The 23,591-nt window shown below is 39.5% G+C and overlaps 1 protein-coding gene across 1 annotated transcript in view; it reads right to left on the bottom strand.

Moving 5' to 3' along the window:
- The window catches only part of MSRA (methionine sulfoxide reductase A), a 240,116-nt gene that overhangs the window by 215,476 nt on the left and 1,049 nt on the right, over positions 1-23,591 (bottom strand). The window lies entirely within an intron of this gene.

Raw genomic sequence — 23,591 nt, 5'->3', positions numbered from 1 at the left:
AAGAATACAATAGATGGTTTCCAAACCCTTCCTTCCAGGTACTACCCAGTTGATAGTTTAACATAAAGGATCATTTCCCCTGCAGCTGCTATAAAATGTCACTTTATAGTCTTCAAAACCCTACACTGAGAACTCGCTGTTGAAATTCTCCCTCGTTAATTGAGCTAAACAAGTCTCTGAAAAGCCTTTTGGTCAAAGACACTAGATTGCATTAATTAATCATTTAATTTTCTTCTGATTTCCCTTTTACTCCCACAGGCAATCCCTGCTCTTCAAAGGCAAGCGCTCCGACTGCAGTTTACTGGGGAGCCACAGGACAAGATGCAGGGTCTCACAGGGGGGCAGATGGAGCCTATTTATACGGATCAGACAGCGCTGCAATTTGCCTGTTTAGTGTCAAATAAAAAAAATTAATGCATCCCAATTTGGGTTGATGTCGCAGAAAGAAATGTGGAAGCAAAGATTTTCTTTGCTTCAAATTTATAGCCATAGAATTTCAGGGGATTAGTATGAGTTAGGAATACATCTGCCAGCTCATTAAAGATATTGGAGCTCATCATATTAATTTAGTTGCTCTGTTAAGTCAATCAGGATTGCAATCCTACACATACTTTCTTGGGACGAAGCCAGTACTTCCAAGAAAACAGAGGATTACCCAGTAATCTGTTAACATTTACTTACAAAACGAACCATGCTTGGCCTCCAAATGTTGATGGGATGCATGTCCAATAGCTCTAGCCAGGACAGTCAATGAAGAATGCTAGGAGCTACAGTACAGTATCATCTGAAGGGCCATAATATCCCCATCCTTGAGATAAAGCAAGAGCTCAAAGGAATGGGAAAGCCTGCTTTTACTGTTTTCAAGCAAGTATAATTTTGGAAGAGGCAAAGAGTCAAAGATTTGGAAGACACCAAAGAGCCATCTACCTCTAATCACAATCAAAGCACTCCCAACATATAGCCATCCAGCATCTGTTTAAAGGTCTCTACAGAGGATCCTTCATCACATTTTAAGGCAGCACATCCCACAGTCTCACAGCTCTCACGTCCAGGAAGTTCGTCCTAATGTTTAGGTGAAATCCCTTTTCCCAAAGGCTCTATGTCCTAGTCAAATCAAGATGGCTCTATCTTAAATATGACATATTTTAACCTTTGTTTCTCCAGGCTAAACATTCATGATTTCCAGACTTTTGGCCAACCTTCTTTGGACATGTTCCAGCTTATCAATATCCTTCTTGAATTGTGGTGCCCAGAACTTCACATCTTCAATAGTTTTACAAGGGCTGGATGGCCATCTGTCAGGGGTGATTTGAATGCAATATTCCTGCTTCTTGGCAGGGAGTTGGACTGGGTGGCCCATGAGGTCTCTTCCAACTCTTTGATTCTATGATTCTATGACTTACACTGGTCTTTTGAGTTTTCTTTAAGCTAGCTGCTACATGACTCACAAGCAAAGCATGGTTTAAGGCAGGCATGGGCAAACTTTCTAACTTGGGGGCCACATGGCGGGCCAGAGTGGGATGGGTGGGCCAGGAGAGAGGGGTTTTTTCCAAAATCCTCTCCCTGCCCTTTCCTCCCCATCCTCTTCTCTTTGAGAGGCAGAAAGTGAAGGAAAGACAAGAAACATTTGGATCCCAAAGGGGTTGTCCTTGGTCAGGATGAGATGCTGGACAGGAGAGAAAAAATGTATGCATTAGACCCTGTATTGCCTACTCCTGATCTAGAATCCTAGAAACCTATCGCTGGAAGAGACTCCCAAGGGCCATCCAATCCTACCCCGACATGCAGGAAGGCACAATCAAAGCACTCCTGACAAACTGCCTCTGCAGAAAATCCTCCAGAGAAGGAGACTCCACCTAACTCCAAGGCAGCCTATGCCACTCTCCAACACCTCTTACTCTCAGGAAGTTCCTCCTAAACTTTTCAGTCAAATCTCTTTCCCTGCCATTTGAAACAATTGATTCCTTGTGCCCTGGTCTCTAAAGGAGCAGGAAGTCAGTTTTCCCCCTCCTACTCAATGGGACATCCTTTTAAATATTGAAACATGGTTCTCATGTTCCCTGTCTACCTTTTCTTCTCCCAGCTAAACATCCCCCAGGATGAAAAGAGGAAGGAAAAAGGGAAGGGAGGAAGGGTGGAAGGGAATGGAGGGAGGGAAGAAAGACAAAAGGGCAAGAAGGAAGGAAGGAAGGAAGGAAGGAAGGAAGGGAGGGAGGGAGGGAGGGAGGGAGGGAGGAAAAGGAGAGGGAAAGGGGGATGCAGGAGGGAAGGAAAGGACAAAAGTGTGGAAGGAAAGGATGGAGGAAGGGGAAAAGAGGGAGGAAAGGAAGGGAGGAAAAGAAGTGTCATGATGCCATGGCTCTGCTCATACAGAGGCAGAGATGAACCAAACAATCTCCCAGTTTGTGCTAGACAACCTAATTAAAACAGCACTTACTTCCTGGCTGTTTTAATAGTCAAAACATAAAGATAGCATTCAGCCACAGAATATAAAACAAAACTGACAACAAACACAAACACTGTTGCAAGTTCAAGATAATACCATAGTCAAAAGGTTCAGTCCAGTGGTCAAATGCCAAGAGTTCAATGAGCAGAGTCCAAGGATCAAGAGTATATACTGTAGTCAAAAGCCAGTCCAGAGATTCAAGGTTCCAGGGTTCCTAGAGACCTCCTGGACCTGGGTTTGCCCATACCTGGTTTAAGGTATGGGCAATGTTTTGGACTTCAGCTGCCACAATCAAAACAGCTGGTGACCTGGCTGGGATTTCTGGAAGCTGAAGTCCAAAACACCCAGAAGAACAGAATTTGAGAAACACTGGCCTATAGGAAAACACTCATAAGATAATGCTATCAAGAGGTGGCCAGCTTGTAACTGGTACTGGAAGAGAGGAACACAATTTGGACTAACACATTTCATTGTCTCAAAGTCGCAGGAGCTCTACAGCCAATAAAAATGTGACAGGGCAACGAAAGATGTATATTAAATGACACATAGTGTGGCGGAGTTGACAGAAAAAAAACCACATTTTGTCCCTATGTTTCATTATACTACAACCTTGAGTTGCTCAACCTCAATGATGAAAGATTCAGACCAGATTTTTTTTCACAAAGAGCATCTTCACAGATCACATAGGAAACCTATTAAATCCACTTCTATAAGATGGTGAAGGCCATCAACTTGAATGAATTTAGGAGGGAATCAAACTGATTAGTCACAATCACTATAGCACTCCTATATAACAAATGCTCTATGTCCTTGGAAACCGGTATCTAGGGGTAGAAGGTTATTATTATATAGTATTGATGTCCTTCTTGTGGGTTTTTCATACTGTATGACTTGCTCACTGAGAAAATGGAATAGTGGATAAGATAGGCCTTGGATGTAACTGATTCATCACAGGTACTCTTGTGTCACAGACACGTAATTATTTCATAAAATCTGGAATGCATAATGTCTTTTTATCTGTGCATGGGAACTGAGCCAATTCTGATGGCCCGCCTCTGCATTTAAGATAATTCTGAATGATCTCAATTGTCAGTTCTTATGATGCCTTCACTTTTGTCACTCTCATATGCCTGATTCATCTCCAGAAACCCACCCATTTACCACAAAAAATCCACACACACATATATACAAACATATACACATATACACATATACACATACATACATACATACATACAGGTTAATTTTCTCTTTTCTGAAATATTTGGGACCAGAAGTGGTTTGGATATTGAAAAAAAAATTGAGGAAAAAATGTTTACACAAAAATTGTGGGTCATCTTTTAAATGCAAAATACACTGATTTATAATGAAAAGTGGCACAGGTTGAGCATTCCTTATCAGGAATTCCAAAATCCAAAATATTCCAAAACTCAAAATTGTTCACATAAGATAGTGATATCTTCATCTTCTGATGGTTCCAGTGTACAAAAACTTTGTTCCATGCACAAATGGTACAAAATGACCTTCAGACTATGTGTATAATGAAAATGAACAAAATCTGGCTACCAGTATTAAAAAAAACTCTAAAATTACAACAGCACAACAACAGAGAGGAAACAAGCAAGGACATCTAATCACCTCTCAACGAAAGTTTGCTCTAGGCACTGTCAGGCCATTATATGCTAATCAAGGTGGTCAGTTGAAACATTCACACCTAGCTCCAGCAGACAAGAGTCCTTTGTCTCACCCTGGTCATTCCACAGATATATAAACCCTTTTTCCTAGTTCCAACAGACCTCACTACCTTTGAGGATGCTTGCCATAGATGCAGGTGAAATGTCAGGAGAGAATGCCTCTAGACCATGGCCATATAGCCCGAAATAACCTACAACAATCTATGTGTATAATGTGCATATGATTCTCTATGAAGCTTAAATGAGTTTAAATGGGTCCCCTCTCTGAGATATCTCATTATATAGATGTATATGCAAATACAAGTATTGCAAACTCTGAAAATATCCCAAAATACTATGTCCAGTTCTAGGTGCCACCGTTGAAGAAGAATATTGACAAGTGAAATATATAAGAATAACCCAACAAGTTTGTTTTATACACCACTTCTGAATTAAAAATAGAACTATGTTATCTTGAATTTACATCTTAAAAGGGGGAATTAGTGGAATCTTCTGCAGGACTTTTCAGATTCTGTTCCCATTTAGTTCAGTGAGTATAGCTCTGCAGCCTAAAAATATAATTCCAGAATTAAAATCACAGAGAATCTGGTTCTCAGCCACAATTAACCCAACTAAGTCAAATAATTAACTGGTTGACTGTTTCTACCACATATTTCAAATCATGCCTAATGAAAATAGGACTATTTGAAAAACATTCCTCATCCAGAGTGATCAGATCACTTCCATTCTCTGCCACCAATAAACCATGAAAGAGATAACTTTTTCTCCATCTGTCAGAACGTGCTCTTGCAATAAGTAATTCATGAGCTCACAAGAATGTTTCATGCCAGAAAAATATCCCACCAAATTGTTTTCAGTCAAGAACAAAAATGCCATCTTCCTAACGCATTTGTCTCCATGCACACACAAAGGTCTTCAAGGCAAGCCTCTAGTTACTTCTAATTGAAAGGTAATGTACTTGAGAGAGAAAGAAGCATCAGAAATAAACACTGCTGCTGTACGGAACATAATTTAAGAAAAATCATTTTGAGGGAGGGTTCATGCGGTATTTCTGTCTCACTGTAGATCTGAGGAACTTATCTGAGAAGAGAGTTTTTAACAATTAGCATTTGCCTTACAGTATGAAGGCAGAAAATGGAAAAACTGCTATTCTCATCCAAATAAAATGTATGCATAAATAAACACCAAGCTTGATTTGAAAAGCAGATTAAAATCAAGGAGAACTTGCATTCTGAACACATATAAAAAACATTTTAATTAGAAAATCCTCTCTTGTAGAACCTTCCACTCCCAACTTGCAAACTTATTATACGTACAACATTCAAAGACTATAGATATCATCCTACATAGAAACAACAAACACTGTGATGGTTGGGTTGTTGTAGGTTTTTTTGGGCTATATGGCCATGGTCTAGAGGCATTCTCTCCTGACGTTTCGCCTGCATCTATGGCAAGCATCCTCAGAGGTAGGTATGCTTGCCATAGATGCAGGCAAAACGTCAGGAGAGAATGCCTCTAGACCATGGCCATATAGCCTGAAAAAACCTACAACAACCCAGTGATTCCGGCCATGAAAGCCTTCAACAATACTGTGATGGTTCCTTGAAGAAAGGTTGTTATTTCCCAAACCAATAGTGACTGAATTGTAATGTACCGTCACTTTTGGGGGGGGGGGGGGGACTGGAACAAACAAAAACAAAAACAAGTCCAAGCAGCTTCAATAATCTTTTAAGTTTAAAAAACAAACTTCTTGAGCTTTTTTTCTATATCCCAAGATAGTTTTCTTCCCTGCAAGCCGAGAAAGCAGACAAAAGACGCCGATTTGCCTAAATTGTGCCAAGTCTTGCCTTTCCCTCGTTTTTTTCGTCTCGTTCTTTCGTTCGCTCATTCCCAGCATGGCAATCTTCCCAAGTAGTCTTGGCAAAGCTCCATCCTGTGCCAGGCTGTCAGGAGTCCTTGTTTCCAATAGATGCCCTTTGCAAATCAATTCATATACATACATTTATACATTCACACATAAATTTAAACCAAAACGGTTGATCAGAAACCAGTTCCTGGCAATGGTGTCCCTGCATCCTGCCAAATCGCCTTATAGACTGCATGGTTTTGTGCGCTGCACAATGGTAATGATTTTTTTAAAATCCAGCAGTCCCAGGGAAGTGGAAGGAATTCACCATTCAGCAATAAGAAACGTGTTCCTCAGAAGCATCGGCAGCCAATACATAAATATGCCAAGCTTCTTTCAGAGGAGGTTCTACTCCTAGCAGCAAAAAGCCAAGAATATTGTATTATTAGACTTTCTCACTAGCTGGTTGGCAGTAACTGGAAGAGCTACAGAATGGGAAATGTCAATTTAAATAAGTTGCGTAATGAAAACTGAAATTGCCATCATTCGTCTATTTGTCTGTTTCCTAAGAATAAATCAAGATGTGTTGACATTTTTCTCCTTAACTCTCACCTGGTTAAGATGGACATGCTAGCAACTGGTGGTAATATAATGACATGTAGTAAAATCTTTAATTCTATCTAGACCTTGAAAGTTATTTCCCTGTAATACGAACATTATCTGAAAAGTAAGGTTACAAGACATGTAGCTCTCACGGGGAATTTTCTTGGGGGAAGTTGGTATCTGTCATATGGTCTGCAGTTGATGGTGGTTGGTGATGGAAAGGTTAATGTGAGTATTAGTTCTAGAGGGTTTGGTGATCTGTAAGTGGGAGTTCATGGGTGAAAGCAATTAGGGGTGGAGATGTGCAGGAGATGGGTTGCAGCTGGGTGTTACTGGATTTAAGGAGCTAACCTCGGGACTGATGTTTGGGAGAAAAGTATCTGTTGCATTTTGGTGGTGGATATTGCTGGTTTTCCCCTCAGGTCTGTTGGATTTTTCAGTGTCCTGACCTGTCTCCTGTAATCTTGGAATCCTGGAACCTTGAACTTTTGGACTGGCTTTTGACTACGGTACTGCTGTGTAGAGGGAAGCCAGCGGAAGCAAACAAGCACTGCCAGTCGTCAGTAGCTCATCAACTGCCATTGTGGTGAAGATTAGAGTTGGGCGTTTTCATTCCGTTTCCCTCCAAGTGCGAAGTTTGGGCTGTAATACGATACCTATATGCTAAGGACATGAACACCGCTGATATTCATTATGAAATAGTTTCAGATTATGGCGAGGACCTAATGTCAAGACAGTATGTGACAAAATGGGTACGGAATATATCGTGAGACCATGAAGAAACTTCACAGAGTTATCCAAAACAAATGTGGGATGCTGACGGCGGGAGTCTGTCTCCTTCATGACAATGCCCGTCCACACACTGCTCACGCAACACAAGAGTTTTTGACTTCATTTGACTGGGATGTTTTAAGTCACACCTCTCACAGCCCCAATCTCACACCCAGTGACTATCATCTGTTCACTAAATTGAAGGAACACCTTAGTGGAAAACACTTTTCCGACAACGACAAGGTGAAAATTGAAGTGACAAACTGGTTGAAAAAGGCAAAGGTAACTTCTATGACACAGCCATCAAAAACCCGTCCCACGGATGACAAAATGTATTGAACTGAATGGTGATTATGTGGAAAAACAATGCAATACCTATGCTACAATCCATGTAAGTTTTATTAAAAGATATTAATTAATTCTTTGTATTTAAATATTGTAACCTCACTTTCCAGATAACCCTCATAGTAATGCTCCGTATCTCATCTGTAGTGAAAAGAAACCCCAAGGGAATACTGAGGTACCCAAAAAGTTTTGCAAAGTTTTGTAACCTTTTTTCTAATTTACAAAGTCGCATAATCAACATCATTCACCCTGGAAGAACAGAGACATGTAAGCAAAGAGATACAATTTGAGTATCTCTTATCCAAAATGCCTGGGACCAGAAATGGTTTGGATTTCGACTGGGGTGTTGGAAAACTGCAGTTTCTCCTAGTTACATCATGAAACATCTTGAGAATGGGACCCAAGTCTAAACACAACATTCATCCATGTTTCACATAAAACTTGTATACATGGTCTGAAGCCATATTTAATGGTTTTGTGCATGAAATAAAACTTGAATGAGCAGAAAGCAAAGGTGTCGCTATTTCTGCCACCTATGTGGACAATTTTGGAGGATTTCAAAATTTGGGATAAAGGATGCCCAACCAGTACAGCTAAAAGAGAACATGTTTAAACATCAGCGCTGAAATAAAATTAATGTTATGACATCTACTTGCAAGCTTTATAAGGAATCTGGACCCTGCTACAGCTCTCTTTCTTCTCTAAAACCAAGCCCTAACCAAATGTTTACCATTTCCATATGATGAATGGCTATGCCCATTGATTCAATCCTGCTTTTGATATCTTGGACCTACTGTAATGAACATTGCCTCTAACAATGCAACAGAAAACTTACTTCAAAGAGTTATGACAATTCACATTTGGATTAGACAACATTACATAGTGTCTCCCAGTCTGTTTTTAGACCTACAGTAGAGTCTCGCTTATCCAACATAAATGGGCCGGCAGAATGCTGGATAAGCGAAAATATTTAATAAGGAGGGATTAAGCAAAAGTCTCAAACATCAAAGAACGTTATGACTTTACAAACTAAGCACCGAAACATCATGTTTTACAACAGATCGACAGAAAAAGCAGTTCAATACGCGTTAACGTTATGTAGTAATTACTGTATTTACGAATTTAGCACCAAAGCATTGCAATGAATTGAAACAGCTGTGGATTCGGGCGGGAGGCAGACTGCATCAGATAATAAAGAACATTGGATGAGCGAAGGTTGGATAAGCAAGACTCTACTGTACTTCAAAGAACTGAGTTTGATTGCTTCGGATGAGAGTATTTCAACGGTAATCTCTCTCTGAGTACCAACCTAGACCCTAAATACAGTACTTTCTTTAGTTAATATCAACTTATGAATAGAAACTGTTATTGGTATGAATTATTTTAGTATATTTTAATCTTAGACCTGTGTCTTTTAATATATGTCCTTCAATGGCCGTATATTTTTATCTATGTATCTTAACTATGTTGTATCCCACTTCGAGCCTCGAGGACAGGTGGGTAACAAATCAAATTTATTGGCTCCTCGGCTCTGGAACTCTCTCCCCAGTGAGATTAGATCAGCGCCATCCCTCCTGGCCTTTAGAAAGAAAACAAAGATGTGGTTGTGGGACCAAGCCTTTGGCCAGTAAAATAATGCAGTGCAAAGATTAATTAGGAAATATGTGCAATGACAATCGGAATGGCTACAGTATACGGTTTTTTGCATCATGTGATTTTAATATTTATATTAAGATGTTTTAATGCTTTGTTTCTATGCTGAAACATTATGTCTCATGTTAGTGGTTTCAATTATTTTAATTTATAGTTATATGTTAGCGTTCAGTTATTATGATTTTTTCCCCACATATATGTTGGAAACTGCCTTGAGTCCTCCCTAGGGGTGAGAAAGGTGGTATATAAATATAATAAATATAATAAATACATACATACATAATTTTTGTTGTAGCGGCATCTAGAACACAGATAACTAGTGGAGAAATGGCCTAAGCTATTGCACCAGGAAGTTTTGCTTAGTGGTTGTTATTTTTAATTTTCAGTTGCAAACAAATAATATTTCAGTAGCAAGCAAATATTATTGGCAAATATTTCCCAAGCCCTTTAATCTGCCTTAATGGAAATTTGCTTTTACTCTCTGCTCATTTTAATATTGCACCATATTTCCCCAGAGATGTGGCTTATTGGTAATATATTTCAATCAGAAATCATGCATTTGCAGTAATAATAATATTAAATTAGAGTGTTTTTAACAATTAAATCAGAACAATGAAATACCTCTTGTCCAAGTAAAGTTAAATGTAATTTGGGGAAACATTTTCCATGGAAGAATCTGGGGAAGTGCTTTTGTTGGCTATGTTGTACCTTACTCCCATTGCTTCCTGAAGCAATGGCTGCCTGCAAATATTGCCCAGAGCAGCAACAAATAGGAAGGAGGCAAGCTGAACATGCTTTGTATTATCACTGTTGGTTTTCTGTGACCTTTCGGCGGTATCCGGTACCTTTTTAAAATGAGGTGCTCAGAACTCAAGACAGTATTCCAGATGAGGCTTCAACCAGCACAAAATATAGGAGGACTATTCCCTCCCTCAACTTGGAAACTGTGCTTCTATTTATTGCAGGCTAAGATATCACTTACCTTCTCTGCTGCAGTGCCATGCTGATGTCTTATGTTCAATTTATAATCAACGATTAATCTCAAGGTCCTTTTTGCATGTTCAAAAACACATACGAAAAGGACTTTGGCTGAAGGAGTTGGACATGTTCAGCTTGATGAAGATAAGTTTGAAAGGTGACATGATGCATCCTTTAAAAACCTCAAGGTCTGCCACAAAAAGGAGGCTGTAAGCTTGTTTTCTGCTGCCCCAGAGGACAGAGCCAAGTTACAGAAGAATAGATTTCAACTGCACATTACAAGGAATTTCTTAATAAGGGTACCCGTTCAGCAACGAACCAACTTACTAGCCTGGTAGTGGAGTCTCCTTTGCTTGGTGTCTGCAAAACGAGGCTGGACAGCTCCCTGCTGGGGATGCTTTAGTTGGGGATCCTGCATTGAAAAGGGGAGACTAGAGGGCTCTGGGACCTCTTCCAACTCAGTGATTTCACTGCTGCTCCGATAAGAAGTCCTTTTTTCTCTGCTTAACACAAGTGTGGAAATCCTCAACATACATCTAGCTGAGGATAAAAGAACTATTCTCGTGGCTTCGTAAAAATATTTATTAATCCAGTATATATGTACAATTCTAATATTTAATTTGAGGTATTGCAGATGGTGAGGGATCTGTCTTTTAGCCTATTTTGACACATAAAGATGTTGGTGCCTATGTCCTTCCTATCGTCAAGTTGTCAGGGCTCTGCCTTATTTAGGTAGAGATGAATCAAAACTCCCAGTTTTATCAAACAGTTTAATTAAAACAGCACTTACTTGCTGGCTGTTTTAACAGACCAAAATATAAAACACAAAGATAGCACTCAGATACAGAATAAACAAAAATGGATAGCAAAAATAACTTCGTAGTTAAAAGGGTCCAGTCCAGTGGTCAAACGCTGAGAGTTCAATAACAGAGTCCAAGGATCAAGAGTCAAAAGCCAGTCCAAAGGTTCCAGGGTTCCAAGATTACAGGAGACAGGTCAAGATACTGAAAATCCAACAGACCTGGGGGGGGGGGGGGGGGAACCAGCAGCATCCACCACCAAAATGCAACCAATACTTTTCTCCCAAAGATAAATCTCAAAGTTAGCTCCTTACATCCAGTAACACCCAGCTGCAACCCATCTCCTGCACACCTCCACCCTTAATTGCTTTTATCTGTAAACTGTTACTTACAAACTACTCAGCCCTTTAGAACCAAGACTTACATTAACCCTTCCATCACCAACTGCCAGGTCTACCACCACCAACCACCATCAACTATGGAACATATGACACCTATGTATTTCTTTTTAACCTTATTCATTCCTCTTTGGTGGGTGCAAAATTGGAAATGCCAGACTGCTATCTTCTCTTCCAAACGCATAAAACATATGCTGCGGAGCAGTAAAAACATGGATGGGATTACATCTAGGCAAACAAAGGAGTTGTAATTTTATATGATCTTTAGCCTTCTCTGCCAAAGACTGATGGCATCTCATTAAACTACAGGCCCCAGGATTCCATATCCTTGGATCATGACACTTCAAGTGCCTAGATGTACCCAGAGTAGGTCTGAGCAATGTGAAAAATCTAGCTAAAATAGGATTTTCTTGTTAACTGCAAATTAAGCCTTTTAACAAAACCAAAATCTATGGATATGCCTCGATGTTATATTAAACAATATTGTAGTTCTACTAAAAACAATTAGATAGAGCTTCTCACTAGTGATATAAATCATTAACATTGAGTCCTTCAGAAAGTAATTTGAATCAGGGACTAAATCAAATCAACTCTGAATGTAATGCAAATTTACAAGGCTGGTTCAAATTAACAGAATTAAAATAAACATCCTTCTTTTCAAACATAATTTACATAACTTTTTTATAGGTTGCTAATGTAAACATGAGATAGCAGCACTAACATTACAATCTCTAATCTTTCTCTGCTGCAGACAAACCCAAGAAGTTAAAACACAGAGAAACATAAACAGTGGATGTTGTTGCCTAGGGACCAAGTGTATTGTTAATGCAATGAAGGGTTCCATCATGTTGGCAGAAATCAAGTGGACTGAGGTCCTTGACATTCATCCATTGCAGTTTCTTAGCAATATTTAATTCAGTCACCTGCATGCACAACATGCCAGGAAAGAGTCTATATTATTCCCATTTACCTACCTCAAAACAAATACAAGTTTTAAACCAGGGGTCCTCAAACTTTTTAAACAGAGGGCCAGGTCACGGTCCCTCAAACTGTTGGAGGGCCGGAATATAATTTGAAAAGAACATGACTGAATTCCTATGCACACTGTACATATCTTATTTTTAGTGTAAAAAACATTAGAATAACAATAGAATAATTAAAATGAACAATTTTAACAAATATAAACTTACTAACTGTCCCCTGCCACATGTTGCTGTGGCCCAGTCTGTTGATCTGGAAAATGAAGTAATGAGAAAGTGTTGGTTTCTAATATATGCAGTGTCTTTATGCTTGTGGGTAAACAGTATTTCTTGCTGTTTCTTTGTCTGTGTTGATGTGGAGATTGTCTGGTTTGCCTACTCTGGAACATGCAACATATAATTGTCCTTCTTCGGGGGTCACTTTCAAATCTATGATACTATATATGTGTGTGTGTGAATCATATCTATCTATATCTATGGCTGGATGGCTCTTTGTCAGGAGGGCTTTGATTATGTTTTCTTGCCCTGGTGAAGGGAGTTGGACTGGATGGCCTTGAGTATTTTCCGTTGGTCATGGGGGTTCTGTGTGGGAAGTTTGCCCCCATTTTGTCATTGGTGGGGTTCAGAACACTCTTTGATTATAGGTGAACTATAAATCCCAGTAACTCCCAAATGTCAAGGTCTATTTCTCCCAAACTCCATCTGTGTTCATATTTGGGCATATTGAGTGCTTGTGCCAAGTTTGGTCCAGATCCATCATTGTTTGAGTCCATAGTAGTCTCTGGATGAAGGTGAACTACAACTCCCAAACTCAAGGTCAATGCCCACCAAACCCTTCCAGTATTTTCTGTTGGTCAAAGGAGTTCTGTGTTACAAGTTTGGTTTAATTCCATCGTTGGTGGAGTTCAGAATGCTCTTTGATTGTAGGTGAACCATAAATCCCAGATACTACAACTCCCTAATGACAAAATCATAATTTTTTGAGTGATGGTCACTCCTTGTGTTGTGGGACGTTTTGTTGCCAAATTTGTTGTGATTTCGTTCATTGGTTCTTTTGTTTTTAAGGTACTCATTATGCACAGAGCATATATATAGGGCCACACTACCAGGGTATCGGAATACCTGAGAGTTCAAAAGAGTAAATCATCTCATTTATTACTGAAATGACCTGCTACCCACGACCGCAATAAAAGCCAAGGATATTTTTGCTCTGTTCTAGCCAGCCCAGCTCAGTCTTTGAATTACACCCTTTGGCAAGATTTGGGAAACCAGAGAGATGGCAAAACTGCGCAGATCAACCACAAAAAAAGAAAGTATCACTTTCAAGAGCAGCAAGAAGAAACAGAAGCCTTGACATAAGCCGCCCACACAGCAAGAGCTAGCCGATCGACAGTGCTGGACAGAGTGAATATAAGGATCTTATTATTATTATTCATTAGGAAGCCTGCATGCCGATGGAGGGACTTGGCTGCAGCTCCTGTGAAGCTGCAGCACTTCTATTCACAGCAGCCGACATCAGGTCCCTACTGATAACCGCAAGTGAAGAGAGTTTCTTCATCCCGAGGGTACAGAGTCTCTCCAAGGAGAAGCGGAATAAAAGGACAAAGCAAACCCACTAACTGCTGCAGACAAGATGTATTATAATGTTATCGTGGCACATTATTTTTTTTTCTATTGATGACCTTAGAAAAACTTGGAGTATGGTTTGTTATGCCATATCAGAAATTCATTCCTCAGTTGCCGTACATGAAACACTGTCCTTTAAAAAATGTAAACACAACCTTTGGGAAATGGCAGATAACAGATCCTTTTAAGATATTCTTCTTTTTTCAGCAAACACAATCATTCTAGTTACAGATAAGCCCCTTTTATGGGGTAAGTTTTTTCTAAAAAGTTGCTTTTATTGCCCATATTTGGAATTTTATGTGTGATAAGACTGAATTTTAGTCTCTAATGCAGAAATATGAGAGTCAGACTTGTGGTGAGAAGGAAATATAAATCACTATTGCATGGTGAGACCCAGCATGATGTGATGAACAATTACTCTGTTAGACTGCAACTCTAATTACAATTAGACTGCAACTCTGGAGACCAGGGTTCAAATCTATGGTCAGCCATGGAAATCCACTGGGAGACCCTAAGCAAGTCACACCCTCTCAGCTTCAGAAAAACCCTGTCATAGAGTCACCTGAATGTTGGAAATTATTTATTTATTTATTTGCTATATTTATATACCGTCCCTCTCAGCCCGCAGGCAACTCGGGGCGGTTTACAGTTGGTGCCAAGACTATAAAATACAATTTCAAAACAATAAAAACAATCAGATAATAAAACCATAACAAAATCAATAAAAACATGATGTATTTATTTATATATTTATTTACTGTATTTGTATACCGCCTTTCTCAGCCAATTGGCGACTCAAGGCAGTTTCCAACAAATCAATATACATAAAACATAATATAGATTTTAAAAAAAAACATTAAACAGTATAAGGCATCAAAAAAGCAATAAAAACAACATCATCAGCGTCTCTTTATTCTCAAGCATTGTCCAATTCCATTGTCAGGTCATTCGATTTCCTATATTAGCTCTGTACTTGTAAACGCTTGCTCGAATAGCCACGTTTTAACTTGCCTCCAAAACGTCAACAGGGGGGGAGCAGATCTGATCTCCCTAGGGAGAGCGTTCCATAGCCGAGAGGCCACCACTGAGAAGGCCCTGTCTCTCGTCCCCGCCAAACGTGCTTGTGACAAAGGCGGGACCGAGAGCAGGGCCTCCCCAGATGATCTTGAAGTCCTGGAGGGTTCATATTACCTAACATACAACAACAACTCTAAGTCACACCACCACCACCACAACTTGAATAGTAGTTATTGTGCAGCATTTTATTTATTTATCAACTTCATTTCTACCCTGCCTTTATCTACCCCATAGGGGACTCAAGGCGGCTTAGAAATCTGGCAAAATTCAATGCCACACAGGCAAACAATAAATACATCTCATCAAAATATAAATGATCTAAACATATAAGCAATTAAAACATATATCAATCAATTAAACAGATTAAAACCATACAAAATGCCAATTCATAAACTCATGTCCATTGAGGTATACCTTAATAAATCATTGTTTCCCATCTTAACCTGCATCACAAGAATGTTGTGAGAAAAATCACAAAATGCACTGTATTTAAAGAGAAATTGCATTATAATTTCTAAAATTATGGATCTCTAGTGCCCCTCCCATAGATGTTCTGATAAAGGAAACAAATGCAGAAAACAGAAACAGTCTCTGCATCTTTAATTATTTCTTGAAATAGGGATTCAAGTAGGTGCAGCATTTATTTTTTCACTCATGACAAATTGCACGTGCTAAAATTCCCTTCCAAATGCAATTATGCTTCTTCACTGATACTGTTTAAAGACCTTAGTAAACACAGTATTTTACCAACAAGCACAGTCAAATTGCGATTGAGTAGTGGCCTCCAGCCACCAGTTTTGCTGGGGAGCAGAGAGAGTTATGCTGTTAAGATCTTAGTGTAACACAGGTCCATCCATCTTCATTTTTCATGAAGATGCTATCTGCCTTGCATGTCTCCTATGCTGTTCTTGCTATCAAGATTACTAGGTGAGTAGTCTATCTCTTGGTTACACTGTGCTGTAGCAATGTGCTGTTCATACTGTCTACATTTTGCCTCATTAATTATTGGAAATTCCATAACCTATTGGATATAAGTGCACCATATCCTTATTGAAAAGGTAAAAATGATGCCCCATCCATTTGGCAAATGTGAATCTCCATGAACATGTGGAGACCACCTTTTGAAAACCACTAGTCTAGAAAAGCATGACCTTGTTAGACGTCAACCCTTTGAACAAGTGATATTCACAAGCATCCATGTAATGGCACACAGGTAACTCGGCTGTTAAACTGAAGAACCATGTCTTTAAACTGCCAAGGATAAAGACATGCCACTACAAAAACCTATTTGGTTAGCGGAGAATAGTTGTTTATTTGCAGTTGAACTTGCCCATTTACTCTACCTTAAAAACCTCTTGTTTAAAACATGCAGTCAAGAGACAAAAACAAAGTCTTATTTGAAAATAACATCTCAGGTTTACTAACGAACTTCTTATATATATTCAGCATACTTGTCCAATGTCTTTAAGCATATAGATACAATCCAAACTGTATAACTGTACGCACAGAAGTCTGAAAGGAGACAAACTGCAATCCACCACCACTGAAGCTTAAAAGCATACTGTATAACAAAAATGGAGTCCTGAGTCTGTAGCCCCTCCTCAAACCAAAGAGGTACAGTGTTCCCTCAATTATCACTGGTGTTACGTTCCAGGACCATCCGCGAAAAGTGAAAATCCGCAAAGGAGGGACGCTATATATATATATCACATTCCGAGGGTGAGGCAGAAGTGAGGAGAGGTTTAAAGGCATCATGCACCTTTTGTTTTTGTTTTGCTAGCTATTTATGCTCAAACTTCCGTACAGTGGCCCTTATTTCTCATGCCAGTAAGGTAATGCTCAGGATCCTGTAAGGAAGACTCCAGCAATACATGGAGCGAGAGTTGCCAGATGTTCAAGCTGGGTTTAGAAAAGGCAGAGGAACGAGAGACCAAATGGCCAATATCTGAGGGAGAAAGGCAGGGAGTTTCAGGAAAACATCTATTTCTGTTTTATTGACGATTCTAAAGCCTTTGACTGTGTGGATCATAATAAATTGTGGCAAGTTCTCAGTGGTATGGGCATACCAAGCCACCTTGTCTCTCTTCTGAGGAATCTGTACAAGGACCAAGTAGCAACAGTCAGAACTGACCATGGAACATCAGACTGGTTCAAGATTTGGAAAGGCATATGGCAGGGTTGTATACTCTCCCCCAACCTATTCAACTTGTATGCAGAACACATCATGCGACGTGCGGGGCTTGAGGAATGCAAGGCTGGGATGAAAATTGCTGGAAGAAACATTAACAACCTTAGATATGCAGATGATACCACTTTGATGGCTGAAAGTGAGGAGGAACTGAGAAGCCTTCACTTAGATATACAGATGACACCACTTTGATGGCCAAAAGCGAGGAGGGGCTGAGGAGCCTTCTAATCAAGGTGAAAGAAGAAAGGGCAAAAGTGGGTTGCAATTAAACATCAAAAAAACCAAGATTATGGCAACAAGAATGATTGACAACTGGGAAATAGAGGAAAAAAACGTGGAGACCGTGACAGACTTTGTATTTCTAGGTGCAAAGATTACTGCAGACACAGACTGCAAGCCAGGAAATCAGGAGATGCTTACTTCTTGGGAGGAGAGCAATGACCAATCTTGATAAAATAGTGAAGAGTAGAGACATCACACTGGCAACGAAGATCCACATAGTTAAGGCAATGGTATTCCCCATAGTCACCTACGGATGTGAGAGCTGGACCTTAGGGAAGGCTGAGCAAAGGAAGAGAGATGCTTTTGAACTGTGGTGTTGGAGGAAAATGCTGAGAGTGCCTTGGACTGCGAGAAGATCCAACCAGTCCATACTTCAAGAAATAAAGCCTGACTGCTCATTGGAGGGAAGAATAGTAGAGGCCAAGATGAAGTACTTTGGCCACATAATGAGAAGAAAGGAAAGCTTAGAGAAGCCAATTATGCTGGGGAAAATGGAAGGAAAGGGGAGAGGGGCCGACCAAGGGCAAGATGGATGGATGGTATCCTTGAAGTGACTGGATTGACCTTGAAGGAGCTGGGGGTGGTGACGACCGACAGGGAGCTCTGGTGTGGACTGGTCCATGAAGTCACAAAGAGTCGGAAACGACTGAACAAATGAACAACAACAAGTGCTTTGCAATCTGTCTTGATTGGCTGCCTCTCTCTCAAAGGGGGGAGTGAGACCCCCCTGCCACACTCCGTTGCCAGGATATGGGATTAAAACACCACTCAGGGTAACGGCAACCATTCATAAACTGGGAGGCAAAAAACCCGCGAAACAGCAAGTCCGCGAAAAGCGAACCACCAAGTAGCAAGGGAACACTGTACAGTCAAACTAGCGAACCAAAATGTATATACAATATAGGTTAACAATTATACACATTTACAAATGGTGGAGTCTTGGAAGGTTTTTATTTCCAACATTTCTACCATCACATGAAAAAAAATCCACTTAAGTATTAGTCGCAATCATCGCTAAAGTAGAAAAAGAGATTGCCTGCCTGTCCCTATTCATTGTTGCTACTTCAATTCAAGGAATGCTGTGTTTGATGAATGATGGTTTTGAATCGCTACACTCTCTTTTCTTTAAAATGACTTTATATGCCAATTTGAGCACTAAAATGAATCAAGACAGGTGGCAACCACAGCCCCTAAAAGCTCATATATCACAAATCTTACCTTTGCAAGTTTTTTTAAAAGATAAGATACATTCACAGTTGTATCTATGGCTTTTGGTCGTTATCCCAAATAGGCTGTCCAAGTATAGAACATTACATTATGTAACACAATTTGGAGAAAAAATGTTCCTGCTTTGAAAGTGTTATTTCCTATGTAATTGTGCGGTACTTTTTTGTTGTAATATTCCAGAAACTTCGTTTTTATGGCTATGTTGAATTGATTGAGACTCTATGATATATTCATTGAAAAACTATAACAAAATGTGGGTTGCTGTTAAGTTTTCCGGTCTCACAGAAGCATTCTCTCCTGATGTTTTGCCCACATCTATGGCAGGCATCCTCCGACATTTTGAGGTTTGAGCAGACAAGAGTCCTTTGTCCCACCCTGGTCATTCCACAGATATATAAACCCTTTTTCCTAGTTCCAACAGACCTCACTACCTCTGAGGATGCTTGCCATAGATGCAGGCGAAACATCAGGAGAGAATGCCTCTAGACCATGGCCATACAGCCCGAAAAAACCTACAACAACCCATTTTGAGGCCTGTTGGAAACTGGGTGAGATTTATATATTTGTGGAATATCTGTGGCAATCAGTCTCCCCCCAGTAGACTCAAATCAAGAAAGAGTTTCATGATAAGCACCACTCCACACAAAGAAGCCACTGAAATCCACAAGCATGTGAACACTTTCAACAGAAAGGAGGAAACCACAAAAATGAACAAAATCTGGCTACCAGTATTAAAATACTCTAAAATCAGGACACATAATAAACAGGGGAATTCTGGACAGGAAAAAATCAGGGCCATCTAACACCTCCCAACAAATGATTCTCCCAGGCAGGAAGCAGCCAGATTGGTGGCCAACTGCAACAAGGTGGCCAACTGCAACATTCACACTTGCCTCAGACAGACAAGTGTTCTTTCTCCCACCCTGGATATTCCACATATATATGAACCTCACTTGCCTAGTATCCAACAGACCTCACAACCTTTGAGGATGCCTGCCATAGATATGGGTGAAACATCAGGAGAGAATGCTTCTGGAAAATGGCCATACAGCCCGGAAAATTCACAGCAACCCAGGGATTCCAGCCATGAAAGCCTTCGACAACACATTATAGCAAAATGTGCTGCAGGATGTCCCACAAAAACAAAGTTTTTGCAATTTAATTTTAAAAATCCATGTTTTTATGATAAAACCAATTAGTAAATGATATTTATAACCCAGGAACAAAAATCATGTTACATAGTTTTATTCCAAAGGTATTCAACAGGAGGGAAGTGGCAACCACTGCCTGCGCTTGACCGTTTCAGAAGTAACTAGTTTAAACTCTTCAGCCTGGCCTAGAATAATTATTGTATTTATTCCATTCGAAAACACATTTTTTCCAATTTAAACATCTCTAAACAAGGAGTGTGTCGTAGAATCAGAGGTGCTTTTTAATATATCTTTGACAAACATTAAAAAGGACTGAAATCTGTTCATCACAATATCACTTTTCGCAGCAAATGATGGGGGAATAGATCAACTGTGGAATTCATGTTACTTAAGACTCATGATTAAATTATCGTTTAAAGCAGCGTTTCTCAACTTGGGGGTCGGGACCCCTGGGGGGGTCGTGAAGGGTATCAAAGGGGTCACCAAAGGCTATCGGAAAACACAGTATTTTCTGTTGGTCATGGGGGTTCTGTATGGGAAGTTTGGCCCAATTCTATCATTAGTGGGGTTCAGAATGCTCTTTGATTGTAGGTGAACTATAAATCCCAGCTACTACAACTCCCAAATGTCAAGGTCTATTTCCCCCAAACTCCACCAATGTTCACAATTGGGCATATTGAGGATTCGTGCCAAGTTTGGTCCAGATCTATCATTGTTTGCGTCCACTATGCTGTCTAGATGTAGATGAACTACAACTCCAAAACTCAAGGTCAGTGCCCATCAAACCATTCCAGTATGTTCTCTTGGTCATGGGAGTTCTGTGTGCCAAGTTTGATTCAAGTCCATCGTTGGTGGAGTTCAGAATGCTCTTTGATTGTAGGTTAACTATAAATCCCAGCAACTACAACTCCCAAATGATAAAATCAATACCCGCCCCCCAACCCCACCAGTATTCAAATTTGGGCGTATCAGGTATTTGTGCCAAATTTGGTCCAGTGAATTGAAATACATCCTGCATATCAGATATTTGCATGACGATCATAACAGTTGCAAAATTAGTTATGAAGTAGCAACAAAAATAATTTTATGGTTGGGTCCACAAAATGAGGAACTATACTAAGGGGTTGCGGCATAGGAAGGTTGAGAAACACTGGTTTAAGGGGAGTAAATGAATAAGGAATAACAACCTCCAGTATTTTTTTGTCATTGCTTTAAATGCTTAGTTGCTTATTCGTTGTCATATGTAGCTGTATTGTTTTGGTAATTTTATATATCTGGCCAAGGTGGTCCACGCCTTAGTCACTTCCAGATTGGACTACTGTAATGCACTCTATGTGGGGCTGCCCTTGAAAACGGCCCGGAAGTTCCAATTGGTCCAACGGGCGGCAGCCAGGTTGTTAACTGGTACTCCTTACAGGGAGAGGTTAACCCTCCTGTTTAAGGAGCTTCACTGGCTGCCATTCATTTTCCGGTCCCAAATCAAGCTGCAGGTGGTTACTTACAAAGCCCTAAACGGTTTGGGACCCGCCTACCTGCGGAACCGCATCTCTGTGTACGAACCCACATGATCTCTTCGTTCATCAGGAGAGGCCCTGCTTACGATCCCAGCAGCATCGCAAGCGCGATTGGTGAGGACGAGGGATAGAGCCTTCTCGGTGGTGGCCCCTCGACTCTGGAACTCTCTCCCTAAGGACATCAAGCAGGCCCCGTCGCTAGCAATCTTTAAGAGGAGCTTGAAAACATGGTTGTTCCATGTGCCTTTCCAGAATAAGGAAACTCCTAGCATTATGTCCCAACGCACTTTATCAGAGATTCTGGATATCTGCATGCCCATCCGCCTCCAAACGCCCCACCTTGACATGCCCAGCACTTTTAATTTTTAATTATTACATTTGGCCCGGCCATTGTTTTTAATTGCGTCATTGGAAGTTGTTAATGTTATTGCTTTGTTTTTTGAGTTATTGCATTGTTGTTGTTGCTGTTTTTATTGTTGTATTTGGGCTTGACATCTTGTACGCCGCACTGAGTCCTTCGGGAAATGGTAGCGGGGTACAAATAAAGGATTATTATTATTATTATTATTATTATTATTATTATTATACTTTCTAGAATAAAAAAATGTTTTTTAAGAAGTTCAATGAATTCTATTTTTTCCACCTCAAATAAACAGTCACAGGTGTGACTTGGTGGTGCAAGTTACCATATCATCTCATGGGTTTAACTGTTTAAATTTAACTCTTAAGTCATATCAACTAATTATTAATATTTAAATTTAAAACAAGAAAGGCAGAAAGGAGAAATTAAAACTGGAGAGCAGGCATGCAATACGGGTGGCTTACTTCTGCAAATATCAAATGAAGGCATTTCACTGATCATTGGGGCAGCCTTTGGAGAGCTCTGCTAAGTGAAAAGCAAATCAGATGGTCTTCTAATAATTATTATTCAATGGGTTTTTTTCCCTATGCCTTCTTATGTCCTCTAATCTGGAGAAATGAGCTATTAAAAGTTCAACCTGCTCATTTTCTGTCCGTATATTGAACACACTTTTAAAACTGCTTATTAAGCAAAGTTCTCCAGGAGGTAAAATACAATTAAATGCAACAAAGATACATAATACAACAATAAAACGGAGGTAGAATATAAAAGGAATGATAGAGAATAAAACATTTCGGTATATAAAAGCACGCTAAAACCTGAAAAGAAGATTAAAAAGGCAACACCTTAAAGTGTTTCTTTCCACAATTTGATGTTTAATTTTATTTTAATGCTTATTTGTGCTATGTTTTGCATTGTAATTTGTACTGTATTTAGTGCTGTGGGCTTTTTTGAGTCTAATTTAGGAGAAGAATGCAGGATATAAATATAATAACAACAACATAGTCACCTTTGGGGAGATAAAGTGATGTATAAATAGTAATAATAATAATAACAATAACAAATATAAAACTGTTTTTGTCCTAGTCAGTTTGCAACTCAAAAGCAAAGATGTACAAATGCAAAATATACCTAAGAGTCATAATACTAGACTATTATATTTTAAAACCTCACGACTGTCATATTTATTCATTGATATCCCCAACAAGACTCAAAGCACCTCACAATAAAAAAAACAAATGACCATTCCAAACCTTACAACAGAGAATTAAAGACAGAATTGTTAGAAACAAATAGCTAAAACCACATTGAATCCTTTATTATTTTTGTTGTTGCTATTATATTAATTATCATATGTGTTTATACCCTGCTTTATTTCTCCTGGAGACTCAAGGTGGCTTAACATAAAAGCATATAATTTAAAATATACAAATATGCAAGAATACAGAAACTGTTCAAATAATTAAAATCCAACACAGCACCCAGTGACTCTTTAAAACCTTCCTGTTTAAGAAGACTTCAAATATTATAACAAGTGAGTTCCCAACCTTTGGTCATTTTAGTTTTGTGGACTACAACTCCCAGAATCCTCATCTACTTTGGTTAACTGTTAGGAATTCTGGGAGCTGAAAACCCCAAAACCTGGAAGGCC

Source organism: Anolis sagrei, chromosome 1 (genome assembly GCF_037176765.1).
Source record: "Anolis sagrei isolate rAnoSag1 chromosome 1, rAnoSag1.mat, whole genome shotgun sequence".
Classification (NCBI taxonomy): Eukaryota; Metazoa; Chordata; class Lepidosauria; order Squamata; family Dactyloidae; genus Anolis; species Anolis sagrei.
The sequence above is the reverse complement of the archived record's forward strand: the minus strand, read 5'-3'. Positions and strand labels throughout refer to the sequence as shown.